The sequence below is a fragment of the Megalobrama amblycephala genome, linkage group LG24, assembly GCF_018812025.1.
Source record: "Megalobrama amblycephala isolate DHTTF-2021 linkage group LG24, ASM1881202v1, whole genome shotgun sequence".
In the NCBI taxonomy this organism is placed as follows: Eukaryota; Metazoa; Chordata; class Actinopteri; order Cypriniformes; family Xenocyprididae; genus Megalobrama; species Megalobrama amblycephala.
Genome location: NC_063067.1, coordinates 3855053 through 3878925, shown reverse-complemented (window position 1 = coordinate 3878925; position 23873 = coordinate 3855053). Strand labels below are relative to the sequence as shown.

The 23873-nt window shown below is 45.5% G+C and overlaps 1 protein-coding gene across 5 annotated transcripts in view; it reads left to right on the top strand.

Annotated features, from left to right (window-relative positions):
• Nucleotides 1-23873, top strand: part of dlgap4a (discs, large (Drosophila) homolog-associated protein 4a) — a 180288-nt gene that overhangs the window by 29152 nt on the left and 127263 nt on the right. For all 5 annotated transcript variants that reach the window (XM_048177438.1, XM_048177437.1, XM_048177435.1 and 2 more), the window contains exon 2: nucleotides 20897-20997. The gene's annotated coding sequence lies outside the window, so the exon portion shown is untranslated. The remainder of the gene's footprint in view (nucleotides 1-20896; nucleotides 20998-23873) is intronic.

Here is a 23873-nt window from a genome sequence, read left to right as displayed (position 1 = left end):
AACGCAATTCTGACATTATATCTCGCAATTCCAACTTTATATCTCACAATTCCAACTTTATAACACACAATTCTGACTTTATATCTCACAATTCCGACTTTATAACTCACAATTCTGACTTTATATCACACTATTCGGACTTTATATCACACAATTCGGACTTTATATCATACAATTCGGACTTTATATCACACAATTCTGACTTTATATCTCGCATTTCGGACTTTATATCTCACAATTCCGACTTCATAACATGCAATATATAAACTTGCAATTGATATATTTCACAATTCGGACTTTATATCACACAATTCTGGCTTTATATCACGCAGTTCTGACTTTAGTTGTAATGTTGCTGTTTGAGCATGAAAAATGTTTCCAAAGTATTCTCTATATATCAGTGTCACAGTTTCTGAACTCCCTGAAACACCTCCATTGTAGTCTTGAGCTTTCTTCCGGGAACAAACACGTCACAATATTCCTCATTAAAATAATTAATATGCAGAATAAAGGGGCGGGGCCTAATTGAGTTAGTTAGTCGTGTGTTGAAACTTGCGGTTATGGTAAGGGGCGGGACATTTCCCAAACACACTCGAAGCGCTTGACCAATCACAACACACTGCTCCTCGACCAATCAGAGCACATTGTGCTTTTCAGAATCAGGGGCTTCACAGAGACAGGAACTAAACAGAGCGTTACTGACAGACTGGGAAGAGAGGAGCTGCAACAATGGAGAATATGAGGAAAATAATGTGTTTTTGAACATTCAAGCATGAAAACCTGTTCTAGTAGAGCCAAAAAACAAAAAACAAAATGAAGTCTTTGTAAAAGACACATCAGGTGCAAACGGGCTGTTAGTTCAACACTACTATATAACAGCAGAATGTGTTGCTTTAGTCCATGAAACCAGTGAATGTCTCAGCATCCACAGCAGAACGGTGCTGTCAGACGGTGACAGCGGTTCTTTGTGGAAAAAGAGATGTGAAACTCACAGCTGCCGGCGCAACAAACTACAGGTGAGACGGTGGGAACGAGTCACTCGACGGTCAGATGCGGCTGTAGTTTATCCGCTGAGACGTTTAGTGTCAGTTCACAGAGAGTTCGGCCTATTGTTTGGGGTTTTTGTGAGGGTGAGTGTGTGTGTGTGTTTACTGGGTGAAATGAATGAAAAAGAGATTAATAAACATGTCCTCTTCTGTATAGAGAACTGACAATGATTCACCACATCAAAGGGACGCTGGGGATGTGTGCGTGTGAATGGTGTGAGGACATGTTTCTGCGGTTGTTGTGCACAAGCGTTTTGTCTGCATCTATATGCACCTGGGTCACGCAAACCCTCTGCAACCCTCATCAGTATGTGCATCTCGCTGTCTTTCTCCCTCTCAATGCTAATAGGAGCTGCTTGCCGCATTGTCCTCAAATGGCTGGTCTGAACCTCCGTACGAGAGGTGAGAATCTCCAGGGATCTCACGATGAGGGAATGTCACAATAGCAAGCGTTATTGTGATCTCTCTTATGTTTTGTGATGCCTCTTTCATATGCAACTCTTGCCGCTTGCAGTTTGGATGTTCGAGATGCAGCCCACATACAGTATTTAAATGCCGTAGTGCTGCAAAAACCGAAGTGAATTGGATTGGATGGAGCGTGTCGATTCAGTTCAGCACACTGCAAAAAAATGATTTTCTTACTCAGTATTTTTAAGACTTAAAATAGTCTTGTTTTCTGGAAAAATGTTTAAGTGAGTTTATGCTTAAAGAGGAACTCACTTAATTTGGATATATTTTAAATATTTGTGTTGTTATATATATTGTAACTTTTTATAATAATTACAAATGCAATTAAATACATACATAAAAATACAATAATTTAGAAAATTATTAAAAAAATTATAAATTTATTAGAAATATTTTTTTAAATTTATCGTACCATTATTTTGTTTTCATTTTTAATTTATAAATAAGAATATTAATTTGTAATACTGTACATTATAATGTTGTGATGCCTAAATTCACTTGTAAAATGACTGACTGATTTAGAATTTTATTTATTTAGGCAAAATGATGTCAATAATATGCATTTTATTTCATCAAAATAGTATATTTTATTATTGGCCATTAATGTGCTATTGCCATAAAATTGACATAAAATTTTCTTGACTCTTGCTATCTTAGATTCATTTTTTTCGCACTAGGCAGCTTTTTGAGCGGCCAATGCTCTGTAGTTAGTTTTGTGTTGTGTGAAATGTGTGTAAAGCGATTCCCTGGTCGCGTGGCATTACAGTGCAGTATGAGAAGTTTCTGCTTCAGAAATCAGGAGCTCTTCTGTGAAGGTCAAGCTTTGAGGTTTTCTCAGTGTTCATCTCGATCTGATCTCCTTCTTCTAATCCTGCTTTCTGCCCTTTCCAGTGATGATCTGTGTCTGTGTCTCCGTTTGCCTCCTTGCTCTCTTCCATGGTGTTGCTATTGGAAATGCAGAGCTTCAGACTGTAAATGAGCGCTGCGGTCTGACAGCTGTGCCGGTTTAATCAGGTATTCTATTGGAAACGCAGTCGCTGTGACAACTCTGTCAGTGTGGCGATGCTTGTTAAAGACCCTGCGGCTCGGAGCGTCTCCGTTTGTCTCGCCCTGAGAAACACTGCACAGCCTCCCTGCATAGCAGACTGAGCCGTGTAGTTACACACGTACCATGATACGCCGTAAGTGTTTGTCCTTTTTCACGTGTTTGTCAGACGAGATCTTTTTCACACACCCACCATTTTTTCTCAAAGCTAAAGATAAAACTTGTTTTCACGTTTACTTCCAGGAGAGAGTAGAACACATTTGCTTACTGATTAAGAGGAATATGGCAGCTTAGCTTTAGCATATACTGTGAGGCGGTTTTATTATAGTTTTATTAAAGACCCCCTGTGGTTAAAATCAATTTTTAATGTGGTTTATATGTGGTGTTTTTAATATGCTTCAAGACAAACCATGTGCAAATTCATCAGTCAACATCATTACTGAGTATTTTCTCAGTTAGGTCTACTGTATCTCTCAACTCATATGTTTTTCCCTAAATATCCAAAACAGAAGTAATAGTGTTAATTGTTGACACTCTGAGTATTTTGACTGCAGGCTTTGGCTGCAGATTGAGACGTTTGTTGAGATCTTGTTGAGACTTGGGTGTTTTATTTAGGAGAAACATCTGAGAGGTAGGACACTTCTGTAGGACAAGTCTCCATTTGCTCTACATTTATTCTCATTGATGTCTAAGAGAAACTATTGAGATATTATGGAAAATACAAAGTTCTGTCACGAAACTCTAGATAGGCTGATAGGTTCTTGACTCAATCTGCTAGCAATCACATCATTCTCTATAGGGCACAGCTGATTTGTTCCTGCTGTATCAGTAGCCAATGTGCTCGCTGCTCAACCTTCAAATACTTGGTCAGCATTTGCTGTGGCAGTTGCAGTCCACTTTCAGAAACCCTTCACAGCAGCAACAACCAACAGCAATATCTACAGGCAGCAGCAACAATAACTAACAGCATCAGCAGCAATAACCAGCAGCATCAGGAATAACTAACAGCAGCGGCAATAATCAACATCAGTAGCAATAACCAACAGCAGCAGCAATACCCAACAGCAATATCTACGGGCAGCAGCAGCAATAACTAACAGCAGCAGCAATATCCAACAGCAATATCTATAGGCAGCAACAGCAATAACTAGCAGCAGCAATAACTAGCAGCAGCAGCAGCAATAACAAACACCAGCAGCAATAACTAACAGCAGCAGCAATAACTAACACCAGCAGCAGCAATAACTAACAGCAGCAGCAATACCCAACAGCAATATCTACAGGCAGCATCAGCAATAACCAACAGCGGCAGCAATAACTAACACCAGCAGCAGCAATAACAAACAGCAGCAGCAATAACTAACAGCGGCAGCAATAACTAACACCAGCAGCAGCAATAACAAACAGCAGCAGCAATAACAAACAGCAGCAGCAATAACTAACACCAGCAGCAATAACTAACAGCAGCAGCAGCAATAACAAACAGCAGCAGCAATAACTAACACCAGCAGCAATAACTAACAGCAGCAGCAATAACCAACAGCGGCAGCAATAACTAACACCAGCAGCAGCAATAACAAACAGCAGCAGCAATAACAAACAGCAGCAGCAATAACTAACACCAGCAGCAATAACTAACAGCAACAGCAGCAATAACAAACAGCAGCAGCAATAACTAACATCAGCAGCAATAACTAACAGCAGCAGCAGCAATAACTAACAGCAGCAGCAATACCCAACAGCAATGTCTACATGTAGTATCAGAAATAACCAACAGCAGCAGCAATAACCAACAGCAGCAGCAGCAATAATCAATAGCAGCAGCAATAACCAACAGCAGCAATAACTAACAGCAGCAGCAGCAGCAATAACCAACAGCAGCAGCAGCAATAACCAACAGAAGCAATAACCAACATCAGTAGCAATAACCAACAGCAGCAATAACCAGCAGCAATATCTACAGGCAGCAGCAGCAATAACCTTCAGCATCAACAATAACCAAAAGCAGCAGCAATAACCAACAGCAGCAGCAATAACCAACAGCAGCAGCAGCAATAACCAACAGCATCAGCAATAACCAACAGCAATAACCACCAGCAGCAGCAGCAGCAGCAATAACCAACAGCATCAGCAATAACCAACAGCAATAACCACCAGCAGCAGCAATACCCAACATCAATAACCACCAGCAGCAGCAATATCCAACAGCAGCAGCAATAACCAACAGCAGCAGCAATACCCAACAGCAGCAGCAATAACCAACAGCAGCAGCAGCAGCAATAACCAACAGCAGCAGCAGCAGCAATAACAAACAGCAGCAGCAGCAGCAATAACCAACAACAGCAGCAGCAGCAGCAATAACAAACAGCAGCAGCAATAACCAACAGCAGCAGCAGCAGCAATAACAAACAGCAGCAGCAATATCCAACAGCAGCAGCAGCAGCAATATCCAACAGCAGCAGCAATAACCAACAGCAGCAGCAGCAGCAATAACAAACAGCAGCAGCAATATCCAACAGCAGCAGCAGCAGCAGCAATATCCAACAGCAGCAGCAATAACCAACAGCAGCAGCAGAAGCAGCAGCAATACCCAACAGCAATAACCAGCAGCAGCAGCAATAACTAACACCAGCAGCAGCAGCAATAACTAACAGCAGCAGCAGCAATAACAAACAGCAGCAGCAATAACTAACACCAGCAGCAATAACTAACAGCAGCAGAAGCAATAACAAACAGCAGCAGCAATAACTAACACCAGCAGCAATAACTGACAGCAGCAGCAGCAATAACAAACAACAGCAGCAATAACTAACAGCAGCAGCAATACCCAACAGCAATATCTACAGGTAGCATCAGCAATAACCAACAGCAGCAGCAATAACCAACAGCGGCAGCAATAACTAACACCAGCAGCAGCAATAACAAACACCAGCAGCAATAACTAACACCAGCAGCAATAACTAACAGCAGCAGCAGCAATAACAAACAGCAGCAGCAATAACTAACACCAGCAGCAATAACTAACAGCAGCAGCAGCAATAACAAACAGCAGCAGCAATAACTAACACCAGCATCAATAACTAACAGCAGCAGCAGCAATAACTAACAGCAGCAGCAATACCCAACAGCAATATCTACAGGTAGAATCAGCAATAACCAACAGCAGCAGCAATAACCAACAGCAGCAGCAATAACCAACAGCAGCAGCAGCAGCAATAATCAATAGCAGCAGCAATAACCAACAGCAGCAATAACTAACAGCAGCAGCAGCAGCAATAACCAACAGCAGAAGCAGCAATAACCAACAGAAGCAATAACCAACATCAGTAGCAATAATCAACAGCAGCAATAACCAGCAGCAATATCTACAGGCAGCAGCAGCAATAACCTTCAGCATCAACAATAACCAAAAGCATCAGCAATAACCAACAGCAGCAGCAATAACCAACAGCAGCAGCAGCAATAACCAACAGCATCAGCAATAACCAACAGCAATAACCACCAGCAGCAGCAGCAGCAGCAATAACCAACAGCATCAGCAATAACCAACAGCAATAACCACCAGCAGCAGCAATACCCAACAGCAATAACCACCAGCAGCAGCAATATCCAACAGCAGCAGCAATAACCAACAGCAGCAGCAATACCCAACAGCAGCAGCAATAACCAACAGCAGCAGCAGTAATAACAAACAGCAGCAGCAATAACCAACAACAGCAGCAACAGCAATAACAAACAGCAGCAGCAATAACCAACAGCAGCAGCAGCAATAACAAACAGCAGCAGCAATATCCAACAGCAGCAGCAGCAATATCCAACAGCAGCAGCAATAACCAACAGCAGCAGCAGAAGCAGCAGCAATAACCAACAGCAGCAGCAATACCCAACAGCAATAACCAGCAGCAGCAATAACCAACAGCAGCAGCAATACCCAACAGCAATAACCAGCAGCAGCAGCAGCAGCAGCAGCAGCAGCAATAACCAACAGCAGCAGCAACAGCAGCAGCAATAACCAACAGCAGCAGCAATACCCAACAGCAATAACCAGCAGCAGCAGCAGCAATAACTAACAGCAGAAGCAGCAGAAGCAGCAGCAATAACCAACAGCAGCAGCAATACCCAACAGCAATAACCAGCAGCAGCAATAACCAACAGCAGCAGCAATACCCAACAGCAATAACCACCAGCAGCAGCAGCAGCAATAACCAACAGCAGCAGCAATACCCAACAGCAATAACCAACAGCAGCAGCAATACCCAACAGCAATAACCAACAGCAGCAGCAATACCCAACAGCAATAACCAACAGCAGCAGCAATACCCAACAGCAATAACCAGCAGCAGCAGCAGCAATAACCAACAGCAGAAGCAGCAGCAATATCCAACAGCAGCAGAAATAACCAGCAGCAGCAGCAAGATCCAACAGCAGCAGCAATAACCACAACCACATCATATCTTCTCTGACTTTTGAATACATATTTTGGAATCTTGGCAAATCTGACCACAGTTTGAGACATTATTGAGATCTCTTCTGATTACTAGGGTCTTTCTGTACTTCAGAAAAGTCTTTCACTTTTCATTTAATATCATTGACACCAAGAAGACACTACTGAGATATTAAAGAGATCTCATTTGGGATTTCTCCATCCTACAGGGACGAGAACCATTGCCTGCTGCATGAGATGAATATGGCCACTTCTGTGTCGTATAGCACAAGTTATTATGCCTCTTCCATAGACGTCAAGCATTATGTATGAATTTCTGGAGAGCAGGGCGTTAAGTAGCCATTAGCTCCTGGATGAACCCGATGCTGAGTCGCAGCGCTTCTTTCTACGACTCTAAATAAACTGAACTTCCCACTGGAATCATCACGGGTGGCTTCAAAACTGACAGACTGGAAATGGGATTTTGCTAGCGAGCAGATGAATCTCTAAATGGGGAAGGCAGGAGGGATATTTGGCCATTTACCTCATAAAGATTTCATTTGACAACCCTTCAACCTCCACCCACTGCTGCAATATCTGCGTGAGCGTGTGTGTGTGGGTTACTGAGTAAATCAGATGTCAATCTAGCTTGTTAGTCTAGTTTGGTGTCTTGAGTGGGTCTTTCAGGTAGAGAACACCTACACGACAAAGTTTCATGTGTGGGTGAGCGTGAATTAGACAGCTGTAAGGTGCCACGGACCAGTCGCCGAATCTGTGACAGCAAAATGAATATCACTAGAAATGGTGAAAATATATTCCCACATTTATTCCCAGAAGGTGCGATTTTCGTTCGGAGCAAAACACAGCTTGTCGCAAATAATATGTCTCCGGACGGACAGAATATTGTCTCTAATGAATGCGATTTGGTGTGTTTGGTAATGTGTGTTTTGACTAGTGCTGAGATTCGAAGTTTTTGATCTGCTCATGAATCTCTGAGGGCATCAGGTAAATTTGTGTTTCACAGACATACTTTGTGATTTAAATCTGAATCAAACACATTTTTTTCCATGCAGTCTCTGTAAAGAGAAAATTACCTATTTTTGCCATCTGTGAAATCTAATCCTGTCCAGATAGGAGTGTCTGTGATTGCAGTATATTAATGAACCGGAGGTAATATCTACAGCAATTTTTAGCATTTCCTTCATGACTTGCAAAATATAGTGAGGTCATGTCAGGGTTATTGTAAGCTACTAAAGCTAAAACCATTTAAAAAATATTACTTGAAATAAATATGATGAATTTTAAATTAAAATATTATATAATTAAAAATGATAAATTAAAAATAATTGTTTATTAAAGCAAAATTACTATTTATTTCTGCGATAACTTGATGCCACTCATACGCAGTGTTAACAATGTAGCAGACTACTGTTTGAAATGTATAGCAGCGCATAACTATTTCACTTACTATTTTTATAAAGCAGGCATTATACCATCTATACTGCACAGTATATAGTAACTAATAAGTCAGTGTTACATTACAAACATAACCACACATTATTTTTAAAGACAAACTCAGCATTGTGCAGTGTATACTGTGCATTATGCGTGTGTATATCCCAAAGCCTTAAACTGATGATCAGATTTGTTATGCTGTACTGGTTTAAGTGAGGTAGAACCTTCTTGATTTCTAAAATAGTCCCATGGCCACGTTGTTGGTGTTTGCTGGCGAAGCTGGACTCAGCGTAGCGTGGCGCTAAAATAAGCCCCTGACCCTGTGACATCAGTTCCTTTCAGCGTTTTCTTCTGCTCATAGTGCTGTTAGCGCCCGCAGAGAATGTGTTCATGAATAATTTAGCGGTCCTTCATAAGGGGGCCTCAAATTGGGTCTTTCTTACAGACGAGACTGACGAACCTTGACAGAGAATGTTGTCGAATTTACTGGAATATTTGCATTTCTTATATTTGTTTCCTAATATACAGTAAAATGCAGTGAACATTCTGTCTGATTATGATGTGTGCTTTTATTACCGCCTCTATGATGTCATAGTTGCAGTGTGGGCGGGGAGAGAGATGGAAAGGGAATGAAACGGTCACAGGCAGGATGCCAGTAGGAGTGAGCATGAAAAACAAGCCTGTCTGTTCACTGATATTGTTATGCAAGATTCAGTCACTCCACAGAATGTGACATCAAATAGTTCAAATACTCTAGTTAGACCCTGGTGGTAGACACTGTAACTACACCAGTATCCTGCCAAAAACATCTTTCTTCATTGACGGCCATTCAAAGATACAGTAGCTGTGTGTTTTAGTGGAATTTTACATTTATATATAATTATTTAATATATTTAAGTATCTAATTATAGTTTAATTTTATTGAATGTTATGAAGCGATGCAAGTGCAAACATAATTTACCTCTTTATTTACAAAATAATATTATCCAAAGCATGTTCATGGAACAACATATCATCTTTAGTCAACACACATGCGTTGTAGTGCTCCCCCTACTGGATTGGTTAATGTTTTGTAAATAAAGTGGTATTTTTTTTTTTTTTTGTGCAAAAAAAAACTTGAGTCACTTCATAAAATTGAGGTAAAACCACTTTCCAGCAAGATAATTAACACTTATGTCAATGCCCAGAAAGCTACTAAAGACATATGTAAAACAGATCATGTGACTACAGTGGTTCAACTTTACAAATCTTTTGTTTCAAATCAGTGGTTCAGACCTCCAATCAAACTGCCAAAGTCTCATGATTTCAGTAAACGAGGTTCCCTTTCAGTCGGTCACGTTCGACGTACGTCAGTAGTGACCGACGAATTGGGATATCGCTTAGAGAGCCCTATCATCTTCGTGTAAACTAAAACAAGCCAATGGAATTGGCGTGCGATATTTGCATAATGCGCACCGCCCCGACAGGTGTATATAAATAGGAAGCGGATGCAATCGCACTCTGTCTTTCGCTTCGGAGCCATTCTCTGGTGTCCTATTTAGAAGACTCTTTTCTTCGTTTGTTATTTATTCTAAAACAAAAAACAGAAGAGGATCACAGCGAGCTTTTAGTGCTGGTGAAGAGGGCACGTTCAGCGAGGTCGCGAGTGTCCGAGGAGCTGAGCTATAAGCTCTAAAACTGCTGTTTTCACAGCAACACAAAGAGTGTGTGTGTGAGCGATTTGGGCCGGTTCCTCGGTGTGTCAGGGAGTGGTGTACCTGACACATCGCGTCGCTCCCTGGGTGCTTCAGCACGAGTGAGTTGACTTCCCCTTCTAAAAGAGCTTTACAGACGAACCCTGACAGTATGTCATTTCGTCTGTGCGTTAATGGATGCGGTCGTTCCCTGGTCCCTGCTGATGGGCACAATCGTTGCATCTCGTGTTTGGGCATTCTGCACGCTGAAGCAGCTTTTGTGGATGGTTCATGTTCCCATTGCGGGAACATGACCATCGCGGTGCTGAGGTCGAGGCTCTCCTTCCTGAAGTCTCAGGAAGCGGGGGTCCCCTCTCCTATGCCGCGTACGACCGTTTTTTCCGGCCCCCGGAACCGGAATGACGGTACGGCGCTGTATAGAGAGGGCGACCTGAGGATTCCGGTCAGGGCTTTCCCGCCGAGCGGAAACGCTCCTCGGGCCCCTGTCGCCTCATCAGCACCGCAACCCATCGTGCCACCGTTGGTTTCCGCTGGGCCCTCTACGGACTGTCCAGCCGTTACCTTTGGTGTGCTGGCGGCGGATCGGATGTCGACCGCTGCGTCGGAAGGTGAGCCTGAGTCCTCGGGGGAAGATCCGGACGCGCTGCCGCCCGGGACGGTAGTGTTGCCCGAATCGGATCCCGAGCTCGCGGCTGTGCTCTCCCGGGCCGCCTTGTGCGTCGGGCTTGGGTGGAACCCTCCACCCTGTCCCGGCCCATTTCGGTTGGACGATTGGTACTTGGGGGGGGTCGCGCTGGTCAAATCCAGCGTCCCGCCCCAATGCCTTTCTTCCCGGAAGTACACGATGAGGTGACCAGGTCTTGGCAAGCTCCGTATGGGGCTCGTACAGGGCCTGGTCCCTCGTCCGCCTTCACCTCCCTGGACGGCGGGGAAGCCAGGGGGTACGCGAAGCTCCCGCCAGTCGAGCGGTCTGTTGCGATGCAGTTGTGTCCAACGGCCGCTGGCGGGCGCGGTGAGCCGCGTCTCCCGTCCCAGGCCTGTGATTTCTCAGCCGGTCTGACTGAGAAAGCTTACAGTGCCTGTGGGCAGGCTGCCTCTGCCCTGCACGCGATGGCCCTTTTGCAGGTCTATCAGGCAAAAGCGCTGTCGCAGATGCCCCAGGAAGGTCCTGACCAACAGCTGCTTGGGGAGCTGCGCGCTGCCACTGACCTTGCCCTCCGGGCAACGAAGGTGACAGCGCGTTCTGTTGGCCAGGCGATGTCTACACTGGTAGTCCAGCAACGCCACCTCTGGCTGACCTTGGCAGACATGAGGGAGACCGACAAACATCGGTTCCTGGATTCCCCCGTGTCTCCGGTCGGCCTTTTCGGCGACGCGGTGGAGAGCTGTGCCCAACAGTTCTCCGCTGCACAGAAGCAGGCTGAGGCTATCAGACATGTCATGCCACGGCGGTCCGCTGCTGCCTCCACCCAGCCGCCCGTGGCTCAGCCTCAGCCCGCTCGTCGCCGAGGGCGCCCGCCTGCGTCCTCCTCCGCCCCTGCTAAGTCGGCAAAGCAGCAGCCTACACCAGCCAAACAGCAGGGTGCCGGTCGCGGACGTGGTGCCCAGCCCGTCTCTGCCAAGCCAGGTGGCAAGCGGTCGGGGAAAACTCGGCCCTGAGACGGGCGACCTGGAGCGGAAGGTTCCTGCCCTTCGGGAGAGTATTCCATCTGCTCTCCCACCCCCGGAGGAGGGCCGGGGGGATTTTGTGGCGTCTGTCTATCTACCGCCGCTGGCTCTCCGGAGTCCAGCGGTACCCACTTTGCCACAAAAAGAGCAGTTTCCTCAAGCTCCAGGTCACAACAAGGTGTGTCTGCCAGTGTGCCAGGCCCCGCCTCGCCGCTGGCAGCACCCTCCCCATTCGCCAGCAGGCGGCAGTGTGATGGCGCAGACCGCGTCCCGTGCGCCGTCTCCCATGCACACTGCTGCCTCGCAGAGTCCGACCCCACTCGCGGCCGCTTCCAAGCCGCCCGAGTCGGGTCCCTCTCTGCCTTGCTGCCCCACCCCCGGTGCGTCTGTGGTGCCTTTGGTCCCGCTGGTTCGGAGTCTGGAGGCGTGGAGCACGCTTCCCAGCCCGTCCCGCTGGCTCATTCGCACTATCAGACTCGGCTATGCGATTCAGTTCGCCCGGCGTCCCCCGGTCTTCAGGGGTGTCCACTTCACTCAGGTGTCGTTGGACAGTGCCCCTGTTCTCCGGGCGGAGATTGCTGTCCTCCTGGCGAAGGATGCAATCGAGCCGGTCCCTCCAGCCGATATGAAGTCGGGGTTTTACAGCCCCTACTTCATTGTACCAAAAAAGGGCGGTGGGCTACGGCCAATCCTGGATCTGCGCGTCCTGAACCGGTATCTTCACAAGATGCCGTTCAAGATGCTCACGCAGAAACGCATTTTCGAATGCGTCCGTCCCCGGGATTGGTTTGCAGCAATAGACCTGAAGGACGCGTACTTTCATGTCTCGATTCTACCTCGACACAGACCCTTCCTCCGGTTTGCGTTCGAGGGTCGGGCATATCAGTACAAGGTCCTACCCTTCGGGCTGGCCCTGTCACCCCGCGTCTTTACGAAGGTTGCGGAGGCGGCCATTGTTCCCCTCAAGGAACAGGGCGTTCGTATTCTCAACTATCTCGACGACTGGCTGATCCTGGCCAGCTCGCGAGAGCAGTTGTGCGAACACAGGGACATGGTTTTAGCTCACCTCAGCCGGTTGGGTCTTCGGGTCAACTGGGACAAGAGCAAACTCGCCCCCGGGCAGAGGATCTCTTATCTCGGTCTCGAGCTAGACTCGGTTGCACGGACTGCGCGTCTCACCGAGGCGCGTGTCCAGTCGGTGTTGAACTGCCTGAGTTCGCTCAAGCGCAGGACAGCGGTTCCACTGAAAGTTTTTCAGAGGCTCCTGGGGCATATGGCATCTGCAGCCGCGGTCACGCCGCTCGGATTGCTTCATATGAGACCGCTTCAACACTGGCTCCGCGGCCGGGTCCCGAGATGGGCGTGGCAGTGCGGCACGCTCCGTGTCCCCGTGACACCGAGCTGCCGTCGCACCCTTGTCCGGTGGTCGGACCCTTCGTTCCTGCGGGCCGGAGTACCCCTCGAACAAGTGTCCAGGCACGCTGTGGTCTCCACAGATGCCTCTGCCACGGGATGGGGGGCCACGTACAACGGGCATGCAGTGGCAGGTCTTTGGACGGGGCCTCAGCTGCATTGGCATATCAATTGCCTCGAGTTGCTAGCGGTTCGTCTTGCGCTGGCCCGCTTCAAGAAGCTGTTGTCAGGCAAGCACGTTCTAGTCCGCTCAGACAGCACTGCGGCCGTTGCGTACATCAACCATCAGGGTGGTCTACGCTCCCGTCGCATGTCGCAACTCGCCCGCCATCTCTTGTTGTGGAGTCAGAAGTATCTGAGGTCCCTTCGGGCCACTCATGTCCCAGGTGTGCTCAACCGTGCAGCCGATGCGCTGTCACGGCAGCCTCCACTTGCGGGCGAGTGGCGGCTCCACCCCCAGGCGGTCCAGCTGATTTGGCAGCGTTTCGGCGAGGCCCAGGTAGACCTGTTTGCCTCCCCGGAAACTGCCCACTGCCAGTGGTTTTATTCCCTGACCGGCGGCACGCTCGGCACGGATGCCCTGGCACACAGCTGGCCCCCGGGTCTGCGCAAATATGCGTTTCCCCCAGTGAGCCTTCTCGCACAGCTCCTGTGCAAGGTCAGGGAGGACGGGGAGCAGGTTCTGTTAGTGGCTCCGTATTGGCCCACTCGGACCTGGTTCTCAGACCTCATTCTCCTCGCGACAGCCCCTCCCTGGCCGATTCCTCTGAGGAAGGACCTCCTGACTCAGAGACGGGGCACCCTGTGGCACCCGCGTCCCGATCTATGGAACCTCCACGTGTGGTCCCTGGACGGGATGCGGAGGTTCTGAGTGATCTCCCGCAAGCGGTCGTAGACACCATCACTTCCGCTAGAGCTCCTTCCACTAGGAGTCTCTATGCGTTGAAGTGGAACCTGTTCGTCGAATGGTGCGCCTCTCGCCGAGAGGACCCCCGATCATGTTCGGTCGGATCCGTGCTTTCCTTCCTGCAAGAAGGGTTGGAGCGAAGGCTGTCTCCCTCCACCCTTAAGGTGTATGTTGCCGCTATCGCCGCACATCACCACGCAGTTGAGGGTAAGTCCCTGGGGAAACACGATCTGATCGTCAGATTCCTGAGGGGAGCGAGGAGATTAAATCCTCCTCGCCCTTCCTCCGTACCCTCTTGGGATTTGACCCTGGTTCTCACAGCTCTCCGGGGTCATCCCTTTGAGCCTTTGCAATCAGTCGATCTGAAACTAATGTCTCTTAAGACGGTTCTTCTGGTTGCATTGGCTTCCCTGAAGAGGGTAGGGGATCTGCATGCATTTTCGGTCGACGAAACGTGCCTAGAATTCGGGCCCGGTGATTCTCACGTTATTCTGAGACCCCGGCCTGGATACGTGCCCAAGGTTCCTACCACTCCCTTCAGAGATCAGGTAGTGAACCTGCAAGCGCTGCCCTCGGAGGAGGCAGACCCAGCCCTAGCTTTGCTCTGTCCCGTCCGCGCTCTGCGCGTTTACGTGGATAGAACGCGAAGCTTCAGGACCTCAGATCAGCTCTTCATCTGTTACGGAGGCCAGCAGAAGGGAAAGGCTGTCTCCAAGCAGAGGATGGCCCACTGGATAGTGGATGCCATCGCCTTGGCGTATGAATCCCAGGGCGTGCCTTGCCCGCTCGGGTTGAGAGCCCACTCCACCAGAGGGGTGGCCTCTTCCTGGGCGCTGGCTCATGGTGCCTCGCTGACAGATATTTGTAGAGCTGCGGGCTGGGCGACACCCAACACGTTCGCTAGGTTTTATAGCCTACGTGTAGAGCCGGTATCTTCACGTGTACTCGCATCCACTAGTCGGTAGACGTGCTGTACCCACTCTAAGTGTCGGCTTGCAATGCCATTCCCGCCACTGGCCGGATACGTGCATACTTCTCTCCAGTCGTGTTCCCCGCTTGGCGAACCCTGTCGAGCTCCTCCGCCTCCCCCTTCGGCTCGGACATTGCGGAGTGTCTGATGCCAGGCCTACATCCGTCGCTGACGCTGTCTGTTGGCTGGGGCCCATATGTCGTGACCCCTCTACGTGAGCGGTCCCATATGTGTATTTTCCACGGTTTAAAACTCCCTACGGGCCGAGTCCGTGTCTTTCCCTTAGCAGAGCCAGCTCTGCTGTCACCTGTCAGATGAGTCTCCCCCTAACCAGGTGGAGCCATCCCAGGGACTCCATATGCGTACTGCCCCCCGGGCCAGTCCATATGTGTATTCCCACGTAAACTCCTCCCCCATTGGGTAGGTAGTGGTCTCCGCAGCGTCCCTTCGGGTTCGCTTCCCCAGTGTGTCTAGTTTACTTAGTGGGTAGTGGTTAGACAGCAGTAGACTCTCTCGGTGTAAGCTCGCCCCCTTCACCGTCAGCCGGTGCTATGGGCGGCTGAGCTTGCGCTGGGCACTGGAAGGGGTTTCGTAACTGTGGCGTTTTAGTTGGGATCCCAATTCGTCGGTCACTACTGACGTACGTCGAACGTGACCGACTGAAAGGGAACGTCTCGGTTACGTATGTAACCCTCGTTCCCTGAAGGAGGGAACGGAGACGTACGTCCCGTCGCCACAGTTTCTGTACCCTCGCTGTAGTGCGGACACCAGTTGTCTCCTCAGCGAAAAACAGAGTGCGATTGCATCCGCTTCCTATTTATATACACCTGTCGGGGGCGGTGCGCATTATGCAAATATCGCACGCCAATTCCATTGGCTTGTTTTAGTTTACACGAAGATGATAGGGCTCTCTAAGCGATATCCCAATTCGTCGGTCACTACTGACGTACGTCTCCGTTCCCTCCTTCAGGGAACGAGGGTTACATACGTAACCGAGACGCTTCGTTACATCATAAGTGTTTTGAAACGTTTCGAAATTTCAATGGTTCAGGCGACTTTGGCAGTTTGATATGTACTTCATAACATTAAGGTTGAACCACTGTAGTCACTTGAACTGTTTTAAATGTGTCTTTAGTAGCTTTCTGGGCATCTGATAAATTAACTTGCTGGCAACGGAGGCCTCACTGAGCCATCGGATTTTATCAAAAAGATCTTAATTTGTGTTCTGAAGAAGAATGAAGGTCTTATGGGTGTGGAATGGCATGAGGGTGAGTAATTAATGACAGAATTTTCATTTTTGGGTGAACTAACCCTTTAATAAAAACTATGATGTGCATAACACTGGATCAGACATTATAAAAAGTGACCCTTGGGGTCAAAAGAGGATGGGATTCACTGTTCCTGGTCATGCCAAGCCATTTCCATCACTTGATTCTCATTTACACTCATATTTTCTTGTTATTTTCCCAAGCTTATCTTCAAAGGGCACCAAACACTTTATATGAAAAAGACAGGCCGAAGAAACGCTGTCTGGTAAATCAAATAAATTAGCTATTTATAAGAGCGTAAGTAGAAGAATCAAAGCTTTCGCGGGGCGTGTATCACAGCGGCTGACGGTACGTGTTTCTGAAACAGAGTTCAGTAGCATTGAATAATTTACGATATTTGTTTTTGCATAGTCATGCTTCGGATAAGAGTGTGTTTCTGCTGCTAATCTCACAAAACAAGCTCCTGTAAGAACTGTTACCTCACAAACCTCGTCTGCTTTCTTTTAGACATTGATGAATGCTTTTCCAGCGCTCTGAAACATTTTGCTGGGCCTCTGTCAATCATTCAGTTTGGGTCTTATTGTGTTGTTTTTGTTGTCCTGTCTGTCTTTTATTTTAACTTATGTGTTTAGCACTATTTATTACTGTCTTTGCACCCCCTAATGTTGACTGTGATCAATGAGTTAATATATCTGGAGAGCTCTAACCGTAAGCATTCCCATTTATTCCAAAGGTAGTGTCTGGCTAGAGAATGCGGCACTGGAATTTAACCTGGATGCAACTGGCATTGAGATGCATGGGAATGATAACAGATAATATGGACTCATTGACTGTTTAGACATAACCTTTGTCTGTTGTTGTTTATTATACTGTATGTGTCTTGTTTCACAGGCCATGTTCAGAACAACATACTAAAGTATGCAATTTTTCTGCATACTGTACATGGAATGGCCACTACATTTCCACAGTCTTCACAATGCAATCTATCTATCTGTCTGTCTGTCTGTCTGTCTGTCTGTCCATCTGGCATTTCAAATCCATCCATCCATCCATCCATCCATCTATCTATCCATCCCTCCATCCATCTGGAATTTCAAAATTAATCCATACTTCCATCCATCTAGCATTTTAAATCCATCCACCCATCCATCCTTCTATCTGGCATTTCAAATCCATCCATCCATCCATCCATCCATCCATCTATCTATCCATCCCTCCATCCATCTGGCATTTCAAAATTAATCCATACTTCCATCCATCTAGCATTTTAAATCCATCCACCCATCCATCCTTCTATCTGGCATTTCAAATCCATCCATCCATCCATCCATCCATCCATCCCTCCATCCATCTGGAATTTAAAATCCATCCATCCATCTGGAATTTAAAATCCATCCATCCATCCATCCATCCATCCATCCATCCATCCATCCATCCATCCCTCCATCCATCTGGAATTTAAAATCCATCCATCCATCTGGAATTTAAAATCCATCCATCCATCCATCCATCCATCCATCCATCCATCCATCCATCCATCCATCCATCCCTCCATCCATCTGGCATTTCAAAATCAACCCATACTTCCATCCATCTAGCATTTTAAATCCATCCACCCATCCATCCTTCTATCTGGCATTTCAAATCCATCCATCCATCCATCCATCCATCCATCCATCCCTCCATCCATCTGGAATTTAAAATCCATCCATCCATCCATCCATCCATCTGGAATTTAAAATCCATCCATCCATCCCTCCATCCATCTGGAATTTAAAATCCATCCATCCATCCATCCATCCATCCATCCATCCCTCCATCCATCTGGCATTTCAAAATCAACCCATACTTCCATCCATCTAGTATTTTAAATCCATCCATCCATCCATCCATCCATCTGGCATTTCAAATTCATCCATCCATCCATCCATCCATCCATCCATCCATCTGGCATTTCAAAATCAACCCATACTTCCATCCATCTAGTATTTTAAATCCATCCATCCATCCATCCATCCGGCATTTCAAATTCATCCATCCATCCATCCATCCATCCATCCATCCATCCATCCATCCATCTGGCATTTCAAATCCATCCATCCATCCATCCATCCCTCCATCCATCTGGCATTTCAAAATCAACCCATACTTCCATCCATCTAGTATTTTAAATCCATCCATCCATCCATCTGGAATTTAAAATCCATCCATACTTCCATCCATCTAGTATTTTAAATCCATCCATCCATACATCCATCCATTCATCCATCCATCCATCCATCTAGCATTTTAAATCCATCCATCCATCCATCCATCCATCCATCCATCCATCCATCCGGCATTTCAAATCCATCCATCCATCCTTCTATCTGGCATTTTAAATTCACCATCCATCCATCTGGAATTTTAAATCCATCCATCCCTCCATCCATACATACATCCATCCATCCGGCATTTCAGATCCATCCATCCATCTATCCATCCATAAATCCTTCTATCTGGCATTTTAAATTCACCATCCATCCATCTATCCATCCATCTGGCATTTTAAATCCATCCATCCAGCATTTCAGATCCATCCATCTGGCAATCCTTCTATCTGGCATTTTAAATTCACCATCCATCCATCCATCCATCCATCCATCCATCTGGCATTTTAAATCCATCCATCCATCAGGCATTTAAAATCCCTCCATCCATCCCTCCATCCATCCATCCATCCATCCATCTGGCATTTTAAATCCATCCATCCATCAGGCATTTAAAATCCCTCCATCCCTCCATCCCTCCATCCATCCCTCCATCTATCCATCCCTCCATCCATCCCTCCATCCATCCATCCATCCATCCATCCATCCATCTTTAATTGGTTCATGTGGACAGATATATAATGTGCTCTTGCAGAACGGCCTCTGATACTGTAATCTACTGAATTATGATATTTTTAAAATGATAATTAATGCTGATTTTGTATTGGAACACTATAAACTAGCATGGTGTGGCTTTCTTTTTGAATACCATTGTGTACAAAATACCCAGCTCTGAGCAAAACCAAGTGGCTGATGAAATAAAGGTTAACACTGCTCCAGACTTTATTACATTATTTCTTTTTGGTGACAAGAGTAATTGATCAAACCCAGGATTAAAATCATTGTATTCAGGGACAGGGAGGTCTCCATTCCTTCATTAGATTTGAGTGAGCGGATCATACTCGGTTTGTTTATTGAATCTGCTGCTGAATTCATTTGGTTCAGACCTTGGTGCAATAAAACCCAAATTATATCCCTGAGGGAACTGTTTTAAGGATATTTAATCAAGACAGGATCAGAATTAATTTTCAGTGACTCCCAGGAAGCTTTGCCTGAACTCAATTTGAGTGCTTCTCAGACCTTGAAATGATTGTCAATGGAGAATCATTATTAGGCAAACATTTAGTCCAGATCATTGTTAAATCCTGTTTAGTCTGGGAAGGTTTAACTTAGACTGAATCTTGAGTTTGTTATCAACAGTGTGTGTGACCCTAATTATTTGTGCTATGGATCATGTGACTTGTTGAGGAGAACAACTATAGTGTACCTCAGGGATGACGTGTTTTTGTAGGCCAACCCTGAAGTTAGCGGCGCACGGGTTCCCGCGATCGAAAGCCTATGCATTTTTCCCATAGACTTTTGAAAAATCGCAAAAAATAGGCTCTGTGTTTAATAAAGGGTTATGACACTTACACGTTTTGTCTATCAAGATAATCTTTACAAGTTAACACAACATTTATAGATTTTGAAGCCTAAATAAAGTGGTCAGATATAAAAAGCTAACAGTAGGCTATAAACGGACTACAGCACACCATGGTCGCGGATCAACGTCATCACCACCAAGCTTCCTCAAACTTTATTTAAAAACCTGCTTGCTGATTATGATCTGCGCTGTGTATGAATACTTATCCACTTTTTCATGAGAAATGCTGTCCAAATGTCCTGTTTGTCATGATGACGTCTAAAGTCCCCACCAAAGGAAGTAGCCCCTTTTAGCAACTTGTTAGCAACCGCCGTTTTTAAGACACAATAAAGGTTTAAATAATCACAAACGGGTTATAACTGGTGTGTTTTATGTCATAGATCAAAACGTGAAAATATTTAGAGGCTTTGTTAACCACAGACCTTATTTCAGGTGATTTAGCAAAAACCCATTCAAAAAACCCATTGACCTCGGGGCGATGGAACCGGAAGTCCTAAAATGCTAACTCGCTTCCGGGTTTTGCCTACAAAACCTCGTCATCCCTGAGCTACTCTATTACTTTTCTAAGCGCAAAAGTGTTAACAAAAAAACACAGTGCTTTGCTTTTGTGTCAGTGAAACACCACACAATGAAAACACTAAACGTTTAGTCAATCATTAGTCTCCTGATTGTGGTATTATATTCTGGCTAATTATCTGTGAAGATTAATTTCATCCTCTTGAGCTGCTTAAAAACTGAATGTGTTCATTTCACAGGAATATGAAGGTTCTGATTTGAATGTCTAACTGAGCTGCCGTCTGCTTCCAGAATGACACAAACCGCTGTGAGGATTTTGCCGTATGTGAGGAGCGCTCTGGACTGTCCGTCCAGTCTCACGCAATGCTGAGCATGTAAAGAACCAGACCGAGGTAAGGACACCTTTATTAAAATGGTTCTCAACTGGTTTCTGCTAAAGGGCTCAGATTTGACAGTGACTGCACTAATGAATGAACACACACTCAAAAAAAAGTTGGTGATTCGTTTTCATAAATTTAAACATTTTCATTTTTATGTCATTTTAAGTATTCATGAATTTAATGTTAGGTGCACTTTGAATTTTGCATTATTCTTTCCCCCGCTGTCTGTGACCTATCCGAACAGACCATCAGGCCATGTTTGGTTTTACAGCACACCAGTTGAGAACCGCTGTTTTCTAGCATGCTGTATTGGAGACTGCGTGTGCTGAGAGGCCTTTGAACACAAGCATTTTTTTATTGTTCACTTTCCCAGCGCAGTGGCCTTGGCTGTGCTGATTTGCTGCATGTGTAATGTACTTCAGAATGGGAAGATCAAGTTTGTGCTCTCGCAGTCTTGTTCAATCAATAATGAAACGAGGTCTTGTCATAATTGTCTAGCACCCTGTCACACTTGTCTTTTTGCTCAAATCTTGACTGGAAATGGCGAATCAGCGATGGTTTATGCATGCATGAGATTTTGAGGCTCCGAACTCTCCTAGAGGAAAGGCAGACTCTGTTGTCGAAAAGATAAATGACTCCCTATCGGAGCGCTGGTGGACTATAAACGAATTCATCTATACAATGTCCCCTAACCGCAACAACGTGCACGTAGTCAACAAAAGCCAATTTGATTTAACCTTCATGACATGGTCATTTTTTCTAGGTGATCCTGTAGTGTTCTTCAGATTGAATGAGTGGCCCCTGGGGGCTGGTCTTGTATATGAAGAGTCAAACATGGAGATTTGTGTGCAGATTGATGGGCTGCCTGCCAATAGTTCATCAGCCGGCTGTACGCGCCACTTGCTCTAGCACAGATTTATGATGTCATAATGCCGATGAGTGACCTCCACTGAGGCAAAACCACTGCTGCGTTTTCATCACTTTGATGGGAGTTGCGTCTTTAACTTTGCCAATAACTTTCAGACGGACGATCCATCCAAAACTAGAACTTCACAGGATATGTGCTGAATTGTGTGGTCGTATTTTGAGACAACTATAAGAAAGCTATTCTTAGGTTGACTGCCTTACAAACTCATTCTTTGTAGTGCTTTCTGCTCGATTGATCTGACATGTAAGGTCAAAGTTGTTTAATGGTTTTGGGGTGAGGTTGCTTAATGAAAATAACATAGACACACAAACACACACTACTGATTAACAATTTAGTAATTAGGGGCCAAGCACCGAAAGTGTGGCGTTGGTGTTCTTATTATTCTTCTTCCGTTTTCGCTCTGGAAGTCTATGGCCGCCCATAGAACCGCTGGCGGGAAAGTTATGAAATTTGGCACACTGACAGAGAACAATCTGAACTGTAACCAGAGCAAATTTGGGGTCTCTAACTCAATCCCTCTAGCGCCACCAGCTGTCCAAATCTGAACTCATGTTTATGTTAACTCTTGAACCATATAGACTAGAAACAAAACACTTTTTCCTTGGCTCAAGATTATTCAAATGCACGATCCCTATGATGTCATTTTCTGTCATGAAAATCTTTCCGCCATTTTGAATTTTCCTATGATGTCATTTTCTGTCATGAAAATTTTTCCACCATTTTGAATTTTCCTATGATGTCATTTTCTGTTATGAAAATGTTTCCGCCATTCTGAATTTTCTGAAAAACCTACTTTTTCAAACTCCTCCTAAGCTGTTGCTAAAATTTTTCACGAAAATTTAACCAGATCATCAAAAAGTTTTGGAATTCAAGTCAATTTGTTGAATGGTTTTCAAAAAAACGCACAAACGAATTTTACATGGCGCTTGTGAAAATTGACGTAAGGCTGTATCTCCTCAATGCTTTATTGTATTCAAACCAAACCACAAATATGACCTGAGGTTACATGCTATGTTTCAGCACAGTGCCACCTACTGGTCCAGAAAGACAAAAAAAGGTTATTTTTGCTTCTGAACGGTTTGTTCAAAAATCATAAATTACATTCAGGGAGTCGAATGATGTCCAGTTTCCCATATCGGTCATTTTGGACATTGGCCATTTGGAATTTTGTCGCAAAATGCTATATTTTACGAACGCATTGGCGCATCATTATGAAACTCAGTTAGTGTCTTTGGCACCATGCCCTGAAGGTACTCAAAAAGTTATAATGAAATTTACAAAAAAAGTAAATTTCCATTCGAAATCAAGTCGATTCGTCAAACCGTTTTTGTTTACCGCAACACCAAAGTTGAGGCATAACGCAAAAATGACTCTTGAAGCTGTGTCTTCAAAACTTTGGCATATTGACACCAAACTTTGCATGGTCACAGCGCCACCTATTGGTTGACTGTAATAAACCTTTCAATTATATTTCTAATTTGCCTAAAATCATCTTAAAATGTTGTTGCAGCTGGTCTGATGCTTCCAGCCATGTTGGCATGACTTATCGTGCTCTTTGTGCTTGCAGCTATATTTTATTCCTGTGATGGTAAAACTGAATATTTAAACTCTTCAAGCCCATGTGAGAATGGCTTGTTGTAGTTTATACATAGCAATACCATGATATATGGCTCCAAAACAGGTAAATTTTACATAAGAAATCTTAGAGATCCTTCCTCATGAATTGAAAGCCACGATTGCATTGCATCACAGGCTTGAGAACAGGGTTTTCTTTCCTTAAAAAAACTAAAGGCCATCTGCATTGAGATCTGACATATTGCTCTGAAGTGAAGGAGTCAATGAAATGATAATCTGGCTGTTTGGTGAGTGACAGGCGTTGGATTAATGAAAGCCTTTAGGTTCAGCGGCCAGAGGAAGACGTGATGACCTGAACTGAAGATGCTTCATCTGATGAGTCATT